This window comes from Salvelinus alpinus, chromosome 2 (assembly GCF_045679555.1).
Source record: "Salvelinus alpinus chromosome 2, SLU_Salpinus.1, whole genome shotgun sequence".
NCBI lineage: Eukaryota > Metazoa > Chordata > Actinopteri > Salmoniformes > Salmonidae > Salvelinus > Salvelinus alpinus.
The window spans coordinates 119937915-119959009 of record NC_092087.1 but is presented as its reverse complement, the minus strand read 5'-3'; the positions used below and the strand labels follow the sequence as shown (position 1 = coordinate 119959009).

General features: G+C 40.9%; 2 long non-coding RNA genes across 2 annotated transcripts; one reads left to right on the top strand and one right to left on the bottom strand.

Annotated features, from left to right (window-relative positions):
- Positions 1–4748: 4748 nt before the first annotated feature.
- LOC139568507 (uncharacterized) lies at positions 4749–7950 on the bottom strand. The gene is made up of 3 exons (XR_011673621.1): positions 7804–7950; positions 5410–5628; positions 4749–5132 (listed from the first exon to the last, which is right to left on the bottom strand). It is a non-coding gene; the product is annotated as an uncharacterized lncRNA (long non-coding RNA).
- Positions 7951–14432: 6482 nt separating this feature from the next.
- LOC139568506 (uncharacterized) lies at positions 14433–17846 on the top strand. Its single transcript, XR_011673620.1, has 3 exons — positions 14433–14566; positions 16966–17184; positions 17462–17846. It is a non-coding gene; the product is annotated as an uncharacterized lncRNA (long non-coding RNA).
- The last annotated feature ends 3249 nt before the right edge of the window (positions 17847–21095 follow it).

Below are 21095 nucleotides of genomic sequence, written 5' to 3'. Positions count from 1 at the left end.
TATAATGAATCAACTTAGTTATGTTGTATTCCCATCAAAACTATTATGCTGCATATATTACTCTTTATAACGTATAATAATAGAATAAACAATTGCATTTGAATTAGATCTGTGATAGTGTAGCTAGTTTATTTATTGGCCTGTATGTGTACAATAGAAAAAAACACTGGTATGGATGGAGGACCAAGACGGCCCAAAAAAAAGAAAAAGAATTGAATACATAAATAAATAAATATATATGCACGTAAATGTAAAAATAAATGCATGTACACGGATATCAATCAATACACAAACACAATTTGATATAAATGAGTACTTTTGCACCATTTATTGCTGTATTTATTTTATTTCGGTATTTATTTATTTCTGTATTCCTTCGTCCCTATGCAAATGACGAGGCTGTCATTCAAACTATGTCACTGTGACCTTAATCTCATTGGTTGATCCGTATCAGAGTACGAAGATCGACTTCACATGCCTGGTTGCTATGACACAGACACTACGTAATATGGTTACACACATGCAAGAGATATTTGAGAGTGTTTGCTTACCTAGCTGAAAGGAGGAAGCATGGTAAACTAAAATGACCTATGTTTACTTGTGGAGCCTTTAGAAAGGGTGTTCAATAACTGCACAATTCTATTCTTTAATTCAAATTTGTACAGTTTGCCCTGTCCCCTTTGACTGTCTCAGTAAAACTGTGGCGAGAAACGGTCAATAATAAGACATGCTGCTGTCTTTACACTAGTGAGCAGACAGACCGTCTGAGCAGTTCAACTAAAGAGTAGAACGAAAAGTGTCACTTCAACTTCAGCTGAATGTTTTCTTCATGACTGTTTAAAAAATACATTACATTAATTTCTGGTGATGTACGTCTATCAGTCATGCCCCTCCTGAGACAAGCAAACTCAAAACACCACCCTCACCACGACCATAAGGACCATTGTGGTCCTTTTATTCCTCAGTGCTATCTATGCTATAATAACCTGGGGCGAACACTGCAACAGTGAGGAAAGGCTTGCCGACACAGCCATCTCTCCACAGACCCCCAGAACACAGAGGCTACGGCCTCTGGAGCAACTTGTGATTTCAATTTGAGCCAGGCCACAGAACGAGATCACATCACAGGGTGGAGAGCCAGGGATGGAATGTGACCAGGGGCCTCAAACAGGATCAAGTCACCTTGGTAGGGCGCACTAATACATATAAATGGGCCTCTCCCTTTTCACTCTCTGACTCTTTCACACTAGACTATAATTTTCTTAATTAAAATGTTTGGACTCTTACATGAAGCCTGGAAGGTCCCAGGGCAGGGTCACAGAGAGAACTCGCGGTTTCTCGTCCATTGAAAGTTCCTTGGTGTCACGATCGTTGAAAAGAGTAGACCAAGGCGCAGCGTGCTTAGAGTTCCACATCATTTTAATAAACTGAAACTCACTGAACTGCAAAACAACAACCTAACGAACGAACGAACGAACGGACGAACGGACGAACGGACGAACGGTGAAGCTATACAACTAGCGCTGACAGGGAACTAAACATAGACAAGATCCCACAAACACAAATGAGGAAATGGCTACCTAAATATGATCGCCAATCAGAGACAACGATAAACAGCTGTCTCTGATTGGGAACCATATCAGGCCAACATAGACATACAAAAACCTTAGATGACCCACCCTAGTCACTATCACGCCCCAACCAACACAGAGAATAAACAGCTTACTGTGGTCAGGGCGTGACACTTGGTTCCTTCCAACTGACCTCTCTCATTAAAAAGGTGTTTTTGCCCACAGAACTGCCACTAATTTATCGCACCATTCTCTGTAAATTCTAGACACTAGTGGGTAAAAATGGGGCTGTTTCTGAGATGCTGGAACCACCATGTGTGGCACCAACAATCATACCACGTTCAAAGTTGCTTAGATTACGCATCTTTCCCATTTCCCATATTTCCCATTCTAACAACAACTAAAGCTCTCTACTCTATATACTCTATATATTGAGTTGCAGGCAGCCACATTATTCGCTGTTCAAAGGAGCAGGCTATTTGCGTTAACACGCAGGGGTACCTAATAAAGTGGCCGGTCAGTGTACATCTCTAACTGACAGGACCTTCAAAATGGTGTGATATCTGGGCCAGCGGGCCAGCTGTCCAGCTTCTTGCACTATGGTGCAGATCTATGATCACATTTCCCCTGTCTACATTCTATCCTTATTCTTTGCTAGATAGCAAAACTGACCCTAGATCAGCACCTGTACTCTGAGAAGCTTGATAACTACATGCCCAGATTAGCTTGAATCACAAGAGTAGGATTTAATATTTAATAGCCATAGAAGTTATCAGGCTTCTCAGAGTACGGGTGCTGATCTAGGGTCAGTATTATACACTATGCAAATGTTATTAAAATATGCAAGAATCTCTTCATAAATCAACAATAAACTCCCTATACATTAAAGTTATACGTTCTAAAACTTAGATTTGTGCATGCCTATGCACACCATAAATCAAATTGTCACAATTTGAGGTCTTAGGTCTGTTAGGATCACCACTTTATTTTAAGATGGTGAAATGTCAGAATAATAGTAGAGAGAATTATTTATTTAAGTTTTTCTTTGTTTCATCACATTCCCAGTGGGTCAGAAGTTTACATTACATTTACATTTAAGTTTACAAACACTCAATTAGTATTTGGTAGCATTGCCTTTAAATTGTTTAACTTGGGTCAAACATTTTGGGTAGCCTTCCACAAGCTTCCCACAATAAGTTGGGTGAATTTTGGCCCATTCCTCCTGACAGAGCTGGTGTAACTGAGTCAGGTTTGTAGGCCTCCTTGCTCACACACGCTTTTTCAGTTCTGCCCACAAATTTTCTATTGGATTGAGGTCAGGCCTTTGTGATGGCCACGCCAATACCTTGACTTTGTTGTCCTTAAGCCATTTTGTCACAACTTTGGAAGTATGCTTTGGGTCATTGTCCATTTGGAAGACTCATTTGCAACCAAGCTTTAACTTCCTGACTTGTTAGAATCTTCCCATAGTTGGTTAACCCTATTGGTGCAGGGGTTTGCTTACTGGCTGGAAAACTTGGATTTAACACCCACAAGGGACGTTACATTGTTGTTCGCTACTTTGGTGTCAGAGTGGGATGGTGTCTGTGAGGCTATTGGAGAGGTGTGTATACGTGAGGGACTTGGTAGAGTGAAGCGTGGGGACATGAAACAACCCTTGCCGGTTTTTACATACTGTAAAAAATAGGGGTGGATCTTTGATGTTATGGGGCTATTTTGCTTCCAACGGTCCTGGGGACCCAGTTAAGGTCAACGGCATTATGCAATTTACCAAGTGCCAGGACATTTTAGCCAAGAACCTGGTTGTCACTGCCAGGAGAATGACACTTGGCAGCAAGTGGATCTTCCAGCGAGACAGTAACCCCAAGCACTAATCAAAATCCACAAAGAAATGGTGAATTGACCACAAAATCAACATTTTGCAATGGTTTCTGGACATGAGCCCCTAAAAACCTGTGGTTTGAATTGAAGAGGGCAGTCCATAAGAGTAGACAAAGGACATAAAGGATCTGGAAAGATTATATTTGGAGAAATAGTCTAGAATTCCTCCCAACGTGTTCTCTCTTTAAAGGCTCAGTGTATTTAACCTCGCAAGGGGAGTATTCAAAACAGGTAGTTTAAAAGAATACAATTTCCCCCCCAAAATTGCTTTCAATATAGCTCAGTATTTTCTGCTAACCTTTTTCAAGAGTACCAATAATTATGGACCTGACTGTACAACATCAATCAACTATCAAACGTTGTACCTTTCAACCGCTGCTCCATATAATGTATACAAATAAATATTAATAGCAACTTGGGTGTCAGAGGAAACACTAGGGTGGGATCAGCTCATCTGTAGCTGCAAGGAGTTGAGGAGTGGGGTCCAGTTTCCGTTCAAGGACTGGATTTTGTCTTTGGTGGATGCTGTATTTTTTCCCATTGTGATGTGGTCTGTGAGAAGGTTAATCCATTGACAAAATAGACTGTTGGTTTCTGTTTTTCTAGTTGAGTAATATTGTTTTCTTGGATATATTTAAGGCAATAGAAATGGACTGATGATCTCCAAGAAGGCAAAAGATTGGGGAGAGTGGAATGCTGTGACCCAAAAGGGTGGACAGTTTGTGTATGGTTTCTTTCCAGAATTGTAGGGTGGGTGGACAGAGCCATGTGGCGTGAAAGTGGTTCTATTTTAGTTTTTTCCTTAGCACTAACACACTTGATTCAACTAATCATCAAACCTTTAGTTGGGCAACACTGCATTCATCTAACATTCTAGTTAAAATGATTTTCCAATCGAATGTAATGAGTAAATGTGCAGATTTTGTCTCTGCTATATATATTTGTGCTCCCTGTAAGTATATTGCACCATCACACTGTGCTTGAAATAAAATGACTACAACCTTAGAAATAAAACTTTGATTACAATATTGTGTTGTTGACCTTTGTTAAAATTAGTATCAGTATGTAGGATATCTGGTGGCAACCCCAATCATGTAATGTAATCACACACACACACACACACACACACACACACACACACACACACACACACACACACACACACACACACACACACACACACACACACACACACACACACACACACACACACACACACACACACACACACACACACACACACACACACACACACACACACACACGATAACATCTTACAGAACACATACTAACATCCTCAGTTCGGTAACATTTATTTATCAAAAACCTACATCGATTACATTGCTGAATTCGACCATACAATCAAAGTATATCTTGTAGCACTTTTTCACCTATCTGGGATATATTCTGTCTTTATTTTTTAACAATAATGTGTATGTAGTTTAATCTGTGTGTATTGTCACTTTCTACTTGGAAGCCAGTGACATAGAGGAGGAAGAGGGGTCTTCTTAAAGGTGTTTTCCAGGATGAGAATGGAGTGGCCCTTCCTGAGTTGACTCCCCTCGATGAGGTCACAGAGAGCCATCTTCTCTGCCTTGTAGTAGAGACCCACTTTGCCACCTGTTATGTTGGCAATGGTGATGCTGGGTGCGACAGTTTTTCTGGGAGTTGTTTGTTAAGCTAAGAGAACGAGAGAGACTCATTGGACAGTGCTGAAATAAATGTGGTTGTCAGTATTTGGAGTTTGCATTGAACACTGCTATGAGCAACAATAAACCATGTTTTATGCTGGTGCTGGAACTGAGCTGTGAAATGTGTATGTATATGGACATGTAATTGCTTTATGCTTTGAAATGTCTAATGTGTTATATTCCCATGTTGAATGGCCACAAAACAATAAAATATGAATTGATTTATTTATATGTAGATTCCCTCCCGCTGGATAGGGTTTACATACCAGTATGACTGGTGGTTTTGGCCTGGTTGCCAATGGAAATGTTTCCGCTCACATTGCCTGTTACATTTTGGCCTGATACGTTTTGGCCTGATACGTTTTGGCCTGATATGTTTTGGCCTGATTCAGTAGGACATTTGGCAACACATTGGGTTTTTTTGCAGACGCTTTGGCTGTTGGTATGTGAAGGGACATCAGTTGAAGCACAATCCATTGCTGCAACTATAGAGAGAGGAGAGAAAGAGAGGGGGAGAGAAAGATGGTAATTAAGGGTTAAGTTGATTCAATTCAGTGGTGGAAAAATTACCCAATTGTCATTCTTGAGTAAAAGTAAAGATACCTTAATAGAAAATGACTCAAGTTATCCAGTAAAATACTACTTGAGTAAAAGTCTAAAAGTATTTGGTTTTAAATATACTTAAGTATCAAAAGTAAATGCAATTGCTAAAATATACTTATTTATCAAAGTAAAAGTGTAATTAGTTTCAAATTCCTCATATTAAGCAAACCAGATGGCACCAATTTGTTATTTTACAGATAGCCAGGGGAACACTCCAACACTCAGACAACATTTAAGCAAAGTGTATCTGTGCAATGTATCATTATTAGTCACCATTGCACTAAGTGGCATTGCATGTCTTTTGCGATGTCTTGCTCCTTATGCTCAAGTTCAAGCACAGAACATTCATGAGCAGGCGCAGTACTCAATTAGTATCAATGCTCTAGGTTCCACAGTAACAACAAAGTAGTGCCTAGGATAAATTCTATATAACAGTATGACATTATATCACACGTAACAACTCCTCCCTTCCAGCTATCTTGTATTCCGTCAACATCAAAAGAGATATGCATGTAAATTCAACAACTGTAACAATAACTGAAATAAGGCACTATTCAATTATTAAAACTAACAACACATTTGTTTCACAATAAAATAAAATAAAACTAGCTTGAGAACCAGTCAGTAGTTGTAGGACTCTGAGAAATGGCGGCTTCAACAGTCTCTTGAGGTTCAGTTTCATTACAGTGCCTATAATAAGTATCACACCCCTCTGACTATTTCCCATTTTTTGGGTGTTACAAACAGGAACAACATTTGATTTCATAGGGATTTTGACTGATCTACACAAAATACTCCATTATGGCAAAGTGAATAAAAAAAGAATAAACTGTAAACATTTAAAAACGAAACAATTTGCAACAACATTAGTTTGGTAAAGGACATATTTTCATCGGAAACATTAAGCCCAGTCTACTTGTTGTTTTCAACAAACAGATGTTGTGGCCGTAATTCATCACCATGCAGTGTTCAATGGGAATTGTCCATTTAGAAAATTCCAATGAACAGGCAGATTAAACTAAATCGAACGTCTGTATATTGAAAAGAAGACAGATTTTGGTTTGTAACACTGAAAAAAGTTGTTCAACTCTGCCAAATGAGCCTGTTTCAAATGATCACTATTTGAGAGTAACTGTTCCAGGCAGGAGACGCACATGTCTTCACACTGCCAACTTTTTATTTGGAAAAATATTATATTATATTATGTTTTTTAACTTGATATATCTGACCTGTGCAAGGAACAAAGGACTATAAAATCCTGGTGTGTCACGTCGTTCATAATTGAAATGCCCATCTGATATTTTCAGCCATTTTTATCATTTAAATTAATAGGCTACCCATTAATTCATGAAGAATATAACTTATAGATGCATACATGGGTCTTCCACTCAGTGTTGAAAAGCAACCTAACATAGGCAATAACATCATTACACTAAAACATATATTTGTAGACATTTTATTAAGAAACGTAGTATCCAAAAAGAAGACAAATCTAACAAATGATCAAATGAACAAAAGAAGGCTATGCCATTTCAGTGGAGGCTGCTCTGTATCTGATACTGAGATCATAATATTTGGTATCATATTGATACAAGACTGACAGTATCCCCCATTTCTGAGTATCTTGCTGAGGGGAGAACGCTTATAAAAGTGGCCGGAACGGCACAAATGGAATGTCATCAAACACCTGGAAATCATGTATTAGATGTATTTGATGCCATTCCACTGATTCCGCTTCAGTCGTTACCACCAGCCCGTTCTTCCCAATTAAGGTGCCACCAACCTACTGTGCGTTGTACAGCCCTAGGCTTCTACAGTTAAGCGCATGCTGAGGTTACTGCCTTTTTGAAGATTGTGTTCCATGATATCACATATAATATAATATGTTAAGATTATGAAAATTCACTTTCAGACAAAGTCAGGCGCCCGTGTATGTCACCATAAGGCTGATCTTGTTCCCACACATTTCTCTGTAGCAATTAAGTCTGGGGTCATTGGCATGAGGACAATAGTATGAGGACAACACCTAAAGCATGTATTTTAAATGATGTATTTACCTGTGTGTGTTCTTCCTCGGTGCGGTGGCGCGCTTGAAGGTTGTAGTAATCAGGTGTTCTAGTGCAGAGTGGAGAGACGGCTCTGCTTTTATAGGGTACGCTGACAGAGAGAGGGAGGGTGGGAAGTTCTCAGCCCAATCCATTCCAGGTAAATGTTATTATTCCAGAGAACTGAAGAGGATGACTCAGTTCCAGAGAAGCTAGGTGGGTGTCACAAGATCAATATATTTGTCAAGCGCTAAAACGTATTATATCTCAAAGGGACATATCTTTAACTACCCCCTTACAGGTAAATCACTGACTATCAAGGGAGTTTGATAACCTAAAATAATAAGACGATCAGCCTGAGAATGCAAAAAATAGCAACCATGTGAGAGTCTCTGAGTTGCTATCTATGTGCAGCAGTTCTCTTGCTCATTAAAACTGATCTCAGGTCAGCTGGTAGCAGGGTCGTAGAATGAAAGTATGTGCAGTGGTTCTTCTGATTGCGTTGGAAGCCGAAGAGGCAGCGGGGTCAGTGGTAGGGTTGGTTGCCACTGTGCTGATGGCTGCAAGTGATGAGGTTGGAGCTCTGGCTGAAGGCTTTGCCACACACCTGGCACACATTGGGCTTCTCACCTGGCATAGGAAAGCAGAGGTAAAGTTCACTATTTTACAAGTGTTAAAGGGGCAGTGCGGTTGTTAGGGTGCTAAATATCCATATTGACGATGGCCGTATTTTCCACATGTATGTACAATAAGCCCACTCTCTGTCTCTCCCACTCTGTCTTTCCCGCTCTGATCTGTCCCCACCCCATTCCGTTGTCTACCAAGCCGTCATATCGGTTTAGTCCACCAGGGACCATTCATTGCATTGTGTTAGTAACCAATAACCAACTATTTGTGTGATTATGTAATTCTGTGTGTTTAGTTAGTTAGTTAGTAAATAAATAATTAAGCCAATTTGTATATCGCTGATTCATCATTTATGCTAGGGTTCGTGCAGATATCTAAGGATTTTGCGACATTCAGAATGAGACTCATAGAAGGTAAACAATTAATTAATGACTGAAATGTAAGAGATATTTATATCTTTAAGAGTTAATTCGGAAAACGGTAACCCGTTAAATAAACTTTTCCGTGGTGTCCTGAGATTGCAAATGAGTTAATTGTTACAGGATTAATGTAATCATTGTAATAACTAAACATAGGTAATCGATTTGATAAAACAATCATCATCACATTAATGATAGCCAAGACATGACATGTGATGTTAGCAAGTTATTGATTTCTAAACCTACATACACACTATATATACAAAACTATGTGGACACCCCTTCCAATTAGTGGATTTAGCTATTTCAGCCACACCCGTTGCTGACCGGTGTATAAAATCGAGCACACCTCCATGCAATCTCCATAGACAAACATGGGCAGTAGAATGATCTTACTGAAGAGCTCAGTGACTTTCAACGTGGCACCATCGTAGGATGCCACTTTTACAACAAGTCAGTTTGTCCAATTTCTTCCCCTGCCCCGGTCAACTAAGTCAAATCAAATCAAACTTTATGTCACATGCGCCGAATAGAACAGGTTTAGACCTTGTGTAGAAATGCTTACTTACAAGCCCTTTACCAACAGTGCAGTTCAAGAAGAGTTAAGAAAATATTTACCAAATAAACTAAAGTAACACAATAACATAACAATACCGAGACTATATACAGGGGGTACCGGTACTGAGTCAGTGTGCGGGGGGTACAGGTTCGAGGTAATTTGTACATGTAGGTAGGGGTGAAGTGACTGCATAGATAATAGACAGCGAGTAACAGCAGTGTCTAAAATCAAAGGAGGGGGCAATGTTAAAGTCCGTTGCCGATTTGATTAATTGTTCAGCAGTCTTATGGCTTGGGGGTAGAAGCTGTTAAAGGAGCCTTTTGGTCCTAGACTTGGCGCTCCGGTACCGCTTGCCGTGCGGTAGCAGAGAAAACAGTCTATGACTTGGGTGACTGGAGTCTCTGACAATTTTATGGGCTTTCCTCTGACACCTCCTATTATATAGGTCCTGGATTGCAGGAAGCTTGGCCCCAGTAATGTACTGGGCCGTACGCTCTACCCTCAACCGGTCAGGATGCTCTCGATGGTGTAGCTGTCTGTGCTAGCAAAACAGTCCTGGAGCGTAGCATCCACGCCATCTGACAACTTCCATATTGAGCGAGTCACTGGTACTTCCTGCTTTAGTTTTTGCTTATAAGCAGGAATCAGGAGAATATAATTATGGTCAGATTTGACAAATGGAGGGCAGGGGAGAGCTTTGTATGCATCTCTGTGTGTGGAGTAAAAATGTTTTCCTCTGGTTGCACTAATTTGTAAAAATTAGGAAAAACTGATTTAAGTTTGCCTGCATTAAAGTCCCTGGCCACTAGGAGCGCCGCTTCTGGGTGAGCATTTTCTTGTTTGCTTAAGGCCTTATTGAGTTGGTTGAGTGTGGTCTTTGTGCCACCATCTGTCTGTGGTGGTAAATAGACGCCTACGAGTTTTTTAACATGGGTCGTCCATGTTAAAACGTCTAGGAGCAACAACGGAACTACTGAGTTCCAAACTTCCTTTGGAAGCAATGACAGCAAAGGAACTGTTTGTCCGGAGCTTCATGAAATGGGTTTCCATGGCCAAGCAGCCGCACACAAGCCTAAGACCACCAATCGCAATGCCAAGCGTCTGCCGTAGTGGTGTAAATCTCGACACCATTGGACTCTGGAGCAGTGAAAACACGTTCTCTGGAGTGATGAATCACACTTCACCATCTGGCAGTCCAATGGACGAATCTGGGTTTGGCAGATGCCAGGAAAACGCTACCTTCCCCAATGCATAATGCCAACTGTAAAGTTTGGTGGTGGAGGAATAATGGTCTGGTGCTGCTTTTCATGGTTCGGGCTAGGCCCCTTAGTTCCACTGAAAGGAAATCTTTACGCTACAGCAATCAATGACATTGGAGACGATTCTCTGCTTCCAACTTTTTGGTAACAGTTTGGGTAAGGCCCTTTCCTGTTTCAGCATGACAATGACTCTGTGCACAAAGTGAGGTCCATACAGAAATGGTTTGTCGAGATCGGTGTGGAAGAACTTGACTGGCCTGCACAAAGCCCTGACCTCAACCCCATCGAACAGCTTTGGGATGAATTGGAACTCCGACTGCGAGCTAGGACTAATCGCCCAACATCAGTACTCAATCTCACTAATGCTCTTGTGGCTGAATGGAAACAAGTCTCTGCAGCAATGTTCTAACATCTAGTGGAAAGACAGGCCATGGAAACGCATTTTATGAAGCTCCCGACGAACAGTTATTGTGCTGACGTGGCTTCCAGGAGGTAGTTTGGAACTCTGTATTGAGTGTTGCAACCGGGGAAAGATGATTTTTACATGCTTCAGCACTTGGCGGTCCCGTTCTGTGAGCTTGTGTGGCCTACCACTTTGTGGCTGAACAATTGTTGCTCCTAGACGTTTCCACTTCACACTAACAGCACTTGCAGTTGACCTGGGAAGCTCTAGCAGGTCAGAAATTTGACGAACTGACTTGCTGGAAAGGTGGCATCCTATGACAGTGCCACGTTGAAAGTCACTGAGCTTTTCAGTAAGGCTATTCTACTTCCAATGTTTGTCTATGGAGATTGCATGGCTGTTTTCTCGATTTTATACACCCAGCAAAGGGTGTGAATGAAATAGCCGAATCCACTCATTTGAAGGGGTGTCCACATACTTTTGTATATAGTGTATTTTATTGTAGTGCCATGTGGCCATGGGATTATAAGACACATTGATATTATAATAAGTTCCAGCACCAGCGTAAAAATAAATAAAAAATAAACAATTATGAGGCTCAAAGCAGTGTTCCCAGCAAACTCTTAATACTGACAACCACATTCCTTTCAGCACTGTCAAATCTCTCTCTCTCTCTCTCTGAGAAGATGGCTCTCATTGACCTCATTGACCCCTCATTGACCCCTCATTGACCTCATTGACCCCTCATTGACCCCTCATTGACCCCTCAACTCCTGAAGGGCCACTCCATACTCATCCTGGAAGACACCTTTAAGAAGAGCCTTCTCACTAAGAGCATCTATGTTACTGGAAAGTGACAATACACATAGCTGCCCTGAGGAATCCCCACTTCATGGGCTGGACAACCTCCTGGCAGAGTATGCTGAGGGTCACCCCAAGTCCTACGTCCTGACTGTCGACAAAGAAGTGAAGTTAGCTGAAACAGGAAAGATCTGGGTGGATGAGGACGGGGTGGATCACAGCCCCAAAACGAAACGCCACCAGGGAACCTCCTGTATCTTAACACTCTTTATTAATTACAGATGAAGCTACATAACAATTATTACAGATACAAAATATTTCATTAAAATATTCATTAATTAAACGACACTCCAGACAACTACTTTCACGCCACCTGGTTCTGTCCACCCACCCTACAATTCTGGAAAGAAACTATATATAAACAATCCATCCTTTTGGGATGTGATAACCCAATAAATAAAATGTCCCACAAAATATGAAGCCAATATAGTATGCTATGTTCTCATGTTTCAGGAGTGTACATTTGGCTGCAAGGTGTGTTGGAAAAAGTGTTCAAGCGCTCATGCGTACCTGCTAATCTGATTTCACCAGAAGTCTGACATGAAGAAATACATCATTCATACACGAGAGTCAACATGTATTCTATGGGAATAGAGATCTGGTCTTTGTCAAGGTCACAGTCAAAATGTGTTATTCATTTTCCATAAGGCCATATCATTCCAAGGTTATTATAGTAAGGGAAAATTGAAACTAAAATTCAAATTCAAATTTGAAAACAATTTAGTAAACTGAGAAATAAAATGTAACCAATATTGAAACGATTGTCTTTGACTGAAAAACAAAAATATGTTTCGTTTTAGTTTTTTTCTAATGGGGTTTTTGAGCTTCTGAATCTGGCAGGTAAATGCTGTCAGTAGATGCCAATGTTTCAAATAGGCCCAGCTTGTGCATCACTATCACTAGCTATTAATACCTACTGGGAAAAGATGTCAGTTCAACTTTAGTTTTGATTTACATTTGGTTGGAATAAAAAAAAAACATGCCTCCGTATCATTTAGTTAATTTGGTAAATATTTTCTTAACTCTTCTTGAACTGCACTGTTGGTTAAAAGGGCTTGTAAGTAAGCATTTCACGGTAAGGTCTACACTTGTTCTATTAGGCATATGTGACAAATAAAGTTTGATTTGACTTAGTTGACCGGGGCAGGGGCAAAAATTGGACAAACTGACTTGTTGTAAAAGTGGCATCCTACGATGGTGCCACGTTGAAAGTCACTGAGCTCTTCAGTAAGGTCATTCTACTGCCCATGTTTGTCTATGGAGATTGCATGGAGGTGTGCTCGATTTTATACACCTGTCAGCAACCGGTGTGGCTGAAATAGCTAAATCCACTAATTGGAAGGGGTGTCCACATAGTTTTGTATATATAGTGTGTATGTAGGTTTAGAAATCAATAACTTGCTAACATCACATGTCATGTCTTGGCTATCATTAATGTGATGATGATTGTTTTATCAAATCGATTACCTATGTTTAGTTATTACAATGATTACATTAATCCTGTAACAATTAACTCATTTGCAATCTCAGGACACCACGGAAAAGTTTATTTAACGGGTTACCGTTTTCCGAATTAACTCTTAAAGATATAAATATCTCTTACATTTCAGTCATTAATTAATTGTTTACCTTCTATCAGTCTCATTCTGAATGTCGCAAAATCCTTAGATATCTGCACGAACCCTAGCATAAATGATGAATCAGCGATATACAAATTGGCTTAATTATTTATTTACTAACTAACTAACTAATCACACAGAATTACATAAACACACAAATAGTTGGCTATTGGTTACTAACACAATGCAATGAATGGTCCCTGGTGGACTAAACCGATATGACGGCTTGGTAGACAACGGAATGGGGTGGGGACAGATCAGAGATGGAAAGACAGAGTGGGAGAGACAGAGAGTGGGCTTATTGTACATACATGTGGAAAATACGGCCATCGTCAATATGGATATTTAGCACCCTAACAACCGCACTGCCCCTTTAACACTTATAAAATAGTGAACTTTACCTCTGCTTTCCTATGCCAGGTGAGAAGCCCAATGTGTGGCAAAGCCTTCAGCCAGAGCTCCAACCTCATCACTTGCAGCCATCAGCACAGTGGCAACCAACCCTACCACTGACCCCGCTGCCTCTTCGGCTTCCAACGCAAACAGAAGAACCACTGCACATACTTTCATTCTACGACCCTGCTACCAGCTGACCTGAGATCAGTTTTAATGAGCAAGAGAACTGCTGCACATAGATAGCAACTCAGTGACTCTCACATGGTTGCTATTTTTTGCATTCTCAGGCTGATCGTCTTATTATTTTAGGTTATCAAACTCCCTTGATAGTCAGTGATTTACCTGTAAGGGGGTAGTTAAAGATATGGCCCTTTGAGATATAATACGTTTTAGCGCTTGACAAATATATTGATCTTGTGACACCCACCTAGCTTCTCTGGAACTGAGTCATCCTCTTCAGTTCTCTGGAATAATAACATTTACCTGGAATGGATTGGGCTGAGAACTTCCCACCCTCCCTCTCTCTGTCAGCGTTACCCTATAAAAGCAGAGCGGTCTCTCCACTCTGCACTAGAACACCTGATTACTACAACCTTCAAGCGCGCCTCCGCACCGAGGAAGAACACACACAGGTAAATACATCATTTAAAATACATGCTTTAGGTGTTGTCCTCATACTATTGTCCTCATGCCAATGACCCCAGACTTAATTGCTACAGAGAAATGTGTGGGAACAAGATCAGCCTTATGGTGACATACATGGGCGCCTGACTTTGTCTGAAAGTGAATTTTAAAAATCGTGTAATTCTACAAAGTTTCTTCACAGGAGGAATCCATATTTATGAACAGAACACAACTATTTGTTCTTAGGTTCTGACACAATAACTGAAATTGAACTCCAGTCCTTAAATGAAAAAAATACATATTTTTAGAACACAAGGACATAAAACAATATGTGCAAATTTATCTAGGCCTATATGCCAACAGTTCGCAAAAACAATGCCTCATTTATTATAACCGTTACAGATAACAAATCCTAATTGCTAAATTGACCCATATATATTCAGTCAATAAAAAGTGCCATTTGAAACCATAATCTTAACATATTATATTATATGTGATATCATGGAACACAATCTTCAAAAAGGCAGTAACCTCAGCATGCGCTTAACTGTAGAAGCCTAGGGCTGTACAACGCACAGTAGGTTGGTGGCACCTTAATTGGGAAGAACGGGCTGGTGGTAACGACTGAAGCGGAATCAGTGGAATGGCATCAAATACATCTAATACATGATTTCCAGGTGTTTGATGACATTCCATTTGTGCCGTTCCCGCCACTTTTATAAGCGTTCTCCCCTCAGCAAGATACTCAGAAATGGGGGATACTGTCAGGCTTGTATCAATATGATACCAAATATTATGATCTCAGTATCTAGAGCAGCCTCCACTGAAATGGCATAGCCTTCTTTTGTTCATTTGATCATTTGTTAGATTTGTCTTATTTTTGGATACTACGTTTCTTAATAAAATGTCTACAAATATATGTTTTAGTGTAATGATGTTATTGCCTATGTTAGGTTGCTTTTCAACACTGAGTGGAAGACCCATGTATGCATCTATAAGTTATATTCTTCATGAATTAATGGGTAGCCTATTAATTTAAATGATCAAAATGGCTGAAAATATCAGTGGGCATTTCAATTATGAACGACGTGACACACCAGGATTTTATAGTCCTTTGTTCCTTGCACAGGTCAGAAATATATTAAGTTAAAAAAACATAATATAATAGAATATTTTTCCAAATAAAAAGTTGGCAGTGTGAAGACATGTGCGTCTCCTGCCTGGAACAGTTACTCTCAAATAGTGATCATTTGAAACAGGCTCATTTGGCAGAGTTGAACAACTTTTTTCAGTGTTCCAAACCAAAATCTGTCTTCTTTTCAATATACAGACGTTCGATTTAGTTTAATCTGCCTGTTCATTGGAATTTTCTAAATGGACAATTCCTATTGAACACTGCATGGTGATGAATTACGGCCACAACATCTGTTTGTTGAAAACAACAAGTAGACTGGGCTTAATGTTTCCGTTGAAAATATGTCCTTTACCAAACTAATGTTGTTGCAAATTGTTTCGTTTTTAAATGTTTACAGTTTATTCTTTTTTTATTCACTTTGCCATAATGGAGTATTTTGTGTAGATCAGTCAAAATCCCTATGAAATCAAATGTTGTTCCTGTTTGTAACACCCAAAAAATGGGAAATAGTCAGAGGGGTGTGATACTTATTATAGGCACTGTAATGAAACTGAACCTCAAGAGACTGTTGAAGCCGCCATTTCTCAGAGTCCTACAACTACTGACTGGTTCTCAAGCTAGTTTTATTTTATTTTATTGTGAAACAAATGTGTTGTTAGTTTTAATAATTGAATAGTGCCTTATTTCAGTTATTGTTACAGTTGTTGAATTTACATGCATATCTCTTTTGATGTTGACGGAATACAAGATAGCTGGAAGGGAGGAGTTGTTACGTGTGATATAATGTGATACTGTTATATAGAATTTATCCTAGGCACTACTTTGTTGTTACTGTGGAACCTAGAGCATTGATACTAATTGAGTACTGCGCCTGCTCATGAATGTTCTGTGCTTGAACTTGAGCATAAGGAGCAAGACATCGCAAAAGACATGCAATGCCACTTAGTGCAATGGTGACTAATAATGATACATTGCACAGATACACTTTGCTTAAATGTTGTCTGAGTGTTGGAGTGTTCCCCTGGCTATCTGTAAAATAACAAATTGGTGCCATCTGGTTTGCTTAATATGAGGAATTTGAAATTAATTTAACTTTTACTTTTGATAAATAAGTATATTTTAGCAATTACATTTACTTCAAATTCAGTCATTTTCTATTAAGGTATCTTTACTTTTACTCAAGAATGACAATTGGGTAATTTTTCCACCACTGAATTGAATCAACTTAACCCTTAATTACCATCTTTCTCTCCCCCTCTCCTCTCTCTATAGTTGCAGCAATGGATTGTGCTTCAACTGATGTCCCTTCACATACCAACAGCCAAAGCGTCTGCAAAAAAACCCAATGTGTTGCCAAATGTCCTACTGAATCAGGCCAAAACATATCAGGCCAAAACGTATCAGGCCAAAACGTATCAGGCCAAAATGTAACAGGCAATGTGAGCGGAAACATTTCCATTGGCAACCAGGCCAAAACCACCAGTCATACTGGTATGTAAACCCTATCCAGCGGGAGGGAATCTACATATAAATAAATCAATTCATATTTTATTGTTTTGTGGCCATTCAACATGGGAATATAACACATTAGACATTTCAAAGCATAAAGTAATTACATGTCCATATACATACACATTTCACAGCTCAGTTCCAGCACCAGCATAAAACATGGTTTATTGTTGCTCATAGCAGTGTTCAATGCAAACTCCAAATACTGACAACCACATTTATTTCAGCACTGTCCAATGACTCTCTCTCGTTCTCTTAGCTTAACAAACAACTCCCAGAAAAACTGTCGCACCCAGCATCACCATAGCCAACATAACAGGTGGCAAAGTGGGTCTCTACTACAAGGCAGAGAAGATGGCTCTCTGTGACCTCATCGAGGGGAGTCAACTCAGGAAGGGCCACTCCATTCTCATCCTGGAAAACACCTTTAAGAAGACCCCTCTTCCTCCTCTATGTCACTGGCTTCCAAGTAGAAAGTGACAATACACACACATTAAACTACATACACATTATTGATAAAAAATAGAGACAGAATATATCCCAGATAGGTGAAAAGTGCTACAAGATATACTTTGATTGTATGGACGAATTCAGCAATGTAATCAATGTAGGTTTTTGATAAATAAATGTTACCAAACTGAGAATGTTTGTATGTGTTCTGTAAGATGTTATCATGTGTGTGTGTGTGTGTGTGTGTGTGTGTGTGTGTGTGATTACATTACATGATTGGGGTTGCCACCAGATATCCTACATACTGATACTAATTTTAACAAAGGTCAACAACACAATATTGTAATCAAAGTTTTATTTCTAAGGTTGTAGTCATTTTATTTCAAGCACAGTGTGATGGTGCAATATACTTACAGGGAGCACAAATATATATAGCAGAGACAAAATCTGCACATTTACTCATTACATTCGATTTGAAAATCATTTAAACTAGAATGTTAGATGAATGCAGTGTTTCCCAACTAAAGGTTTGATGATAAGTTAAATCAAGTGTGTTAGTGCTAAGGAAAAAACTAAAATATAACCACTTTCACGCCACATGGCTCTGTCCACCCACCCTACAATTCTGGAAAGAAACCATACACAAACTGTCCACCCTTTTGGGTCACAGCATCACGCCATCAAGATGGCGTAGCAGTGTAGACGTGTTTGTTTAGTCCTCTCGTGTACGTTTGTATTTTTCGTATTTCTTGTATATATTTTAATTTTTTTTCTATCTCTTTTCGATATTTAATTCGATTATACCTTCCGGTAACCTACCTCACCCAATGTGATACGGAATCGCTATTATTTTTTAACTTTGGAACACATTCAAGAACCCCCAGTAGCTAACCAGCTAATCAGCTACAAGCTATTTAGCCATTTTTAGCCGCTGCTAGCAGCTTTTACCTTCTGCACAGACACCAGCCCTGTTATTAGCCTGGATATTACTCACCAATTTACCAGCATCGGACTGTCTCTCGACAACAACGCCGGATTCCTGCCGTAATCCCTGAGCCACTACTTCTGATCCTCACAGCTAGCTTGCAGCTAGCGCAGCTAGCGCCACTGCCACGAAGCTAGCACCAGTTAGCAAACACAATTCTACAATCACAACCTCTCTTTCGCCATCGCCATCCGGCTTGGATTCTCTGTCGACACGACCACGTCTGGTCTGCAGACGAATACCCCATCTGCTGTACCGTCAACCGGCCTCCGTCTGAGCAGACCCCCTCCGTCTGAGCAGACCACCACCCGGGCTACTAACTTTAAACGTTGCGTGCTAGCTTAGTGGCGGCTCCCCTGCTCCATCTACGGCTGCCCCCTGGACACTATGATCACTTGGCTACATAGCTGATTCCTGCCGGACTGTCCATTAATTCACGGTACTCCATTCTGTTTATTTGTGTTTTATCTGTCGGCTCTGTGTTTTAACTCAGGCTCTGTGTGTAGTCAATCCGACCCTCTCTGCCTAGTCGTCGCCATTTTTACCTGCTGTTGCTGTGTTAGCTGACTAGCTGCTGTTATCTCACCTGTTGTTTTAGCTAGCTCTCCCAATCAAGACCTGCAATCACTTTATGCCTTACTGTATGTCTCTCTCAAATATCAATATGCCTTGTATACTGTTGTTCAGGCTAGTTATCATTGTTTTGGTTTGCAATGGACCCCGTAGTTCCACTCTCCGTACCTCTGATACCTCCCACACATGCGGTGACCTCACCCATTGAGACCAGCATGTCCAGAGATACAACCTCTCTTATCATCACCCAGTGCCTGGGCTTGCCTCCGCTGTACCCGTGCCCCACCATACCCCTGTCTGCACATTATGCCCAGAATCTATTCTACCACGGCCATAAATCTGCTCCTTTTATTCCTTGTCCCCAACGCTCTAGGCGACCAGTTTTGATAGCCTTTAGCCGCACCCTCATCCTACTACTCCTCTGTTCCTCGGGTGATGTGGAGGTAAACCCAGGCCCTGCATGTCCCCAGGCACCCTCATTTGTTGACTTCTGTGATCGAAAAAGCCTTGGCCTCATGCATGTCAACATCAGAAGCCTCCTCCCTAAGTTTGTCTTACTCACCGCTTTAGCACACTCTGCCAACCCTGATGTCCTTGCCGTGTCTGAATCCTGGCTTAGGAAGGCCACCAAAAATTCTGAGATTTCCATACCCAACTATAACACTTTCCGTCAAGATAGAACTGCCAAAGGGGGAGGAGTTGCAATCTACTGCAGAGATAGCCTGCAAAGTTCTGTCATACTTTCCAGGTCTATGCCCAAACAGTTCGAACTTCTAATTTTAAAATTAATCTCTCCAGAAATAAGTCTCTCACTGTTGCCGCCTGCTACCGACCCCCCTCAGCTCCCAGCTGTGCCCTGGACACCATCTGTGAATTGATCGCTCCCCATCTAGCTTCAGAGTTTGTTCTGTTAGGTGACCTAAACTGGGATATGCTTAACACCCCGGCAGTCCTAAAATCTAAGCTAGATGCCCTCAATCTCACACAAATCATCAAGGAACCCACCAGGTACAACCCTAAATCCGTAAACATGGGCACCCTAATAGACATTATCCTGACCAACTTGCCCTCCAAATACACCTCTGCTGTCTTCAATCAAGATCTCAGCGATCACTGCCTCATTGCCTGTATCCGCTACGGGTCCGCGGTCAAACGACCACCCCTCATCACTGTCAAACGCTCCCTAAAACACTTCTGCGAGCAGGCCTTTCTAATCGACCTGGCCCGGGTACCCTGGAAGGATATTGACCTCATCCCGTCAGTTGAGGATGCCTGGTCATTCTTTAAAAGTTACTTCCTCACCATATTAGACAAGCATGCTCCGTTCAAAAAATGCAGAACTAAGAACAGATATAGCCCTTGGTTCACTCCAGACCTGACTGCCCTCGACCAGCACAAAAACATCCTGTGGCGAACTGCAATAGCATCGAAGAGCCCCCGCGATTTGCAACTGTTCAGGGAAGTCAGGAACCAATACACGCAGTCAGTCAGGAAAGCAAAGGCCAGCTTTTTCAAGCAGAAATTTGCATCCTGTAGCTCTAACTCCCAAAAGTTCTGGGACACTGTAAAGTCCATGGAGAACAAGAGCACCTCCTCCCAGCTGCCCACTGCACTGAGGCTAGGTAACACGGTCACCACTGATAAATCCGTGATAATCGAAAACTTCAACAAGCATTTCTCAATGGCTGGCCATGCCTTCCTCCTGGCGACTCCAACCTCGGCCAACAGCCCCGCCCCCCCCCCCGCTGCTACTCGCCCAAGCCTCCCCAGCTTCTCCTTTACCCAAATCCAGATAGCAGATGTTCTGAAAGAGCTGGAAAACCTGGACCCATACAAATCAGCTGGGCTTGACAATCTGGACCCCCTATTTCTGAAACTGTCCACC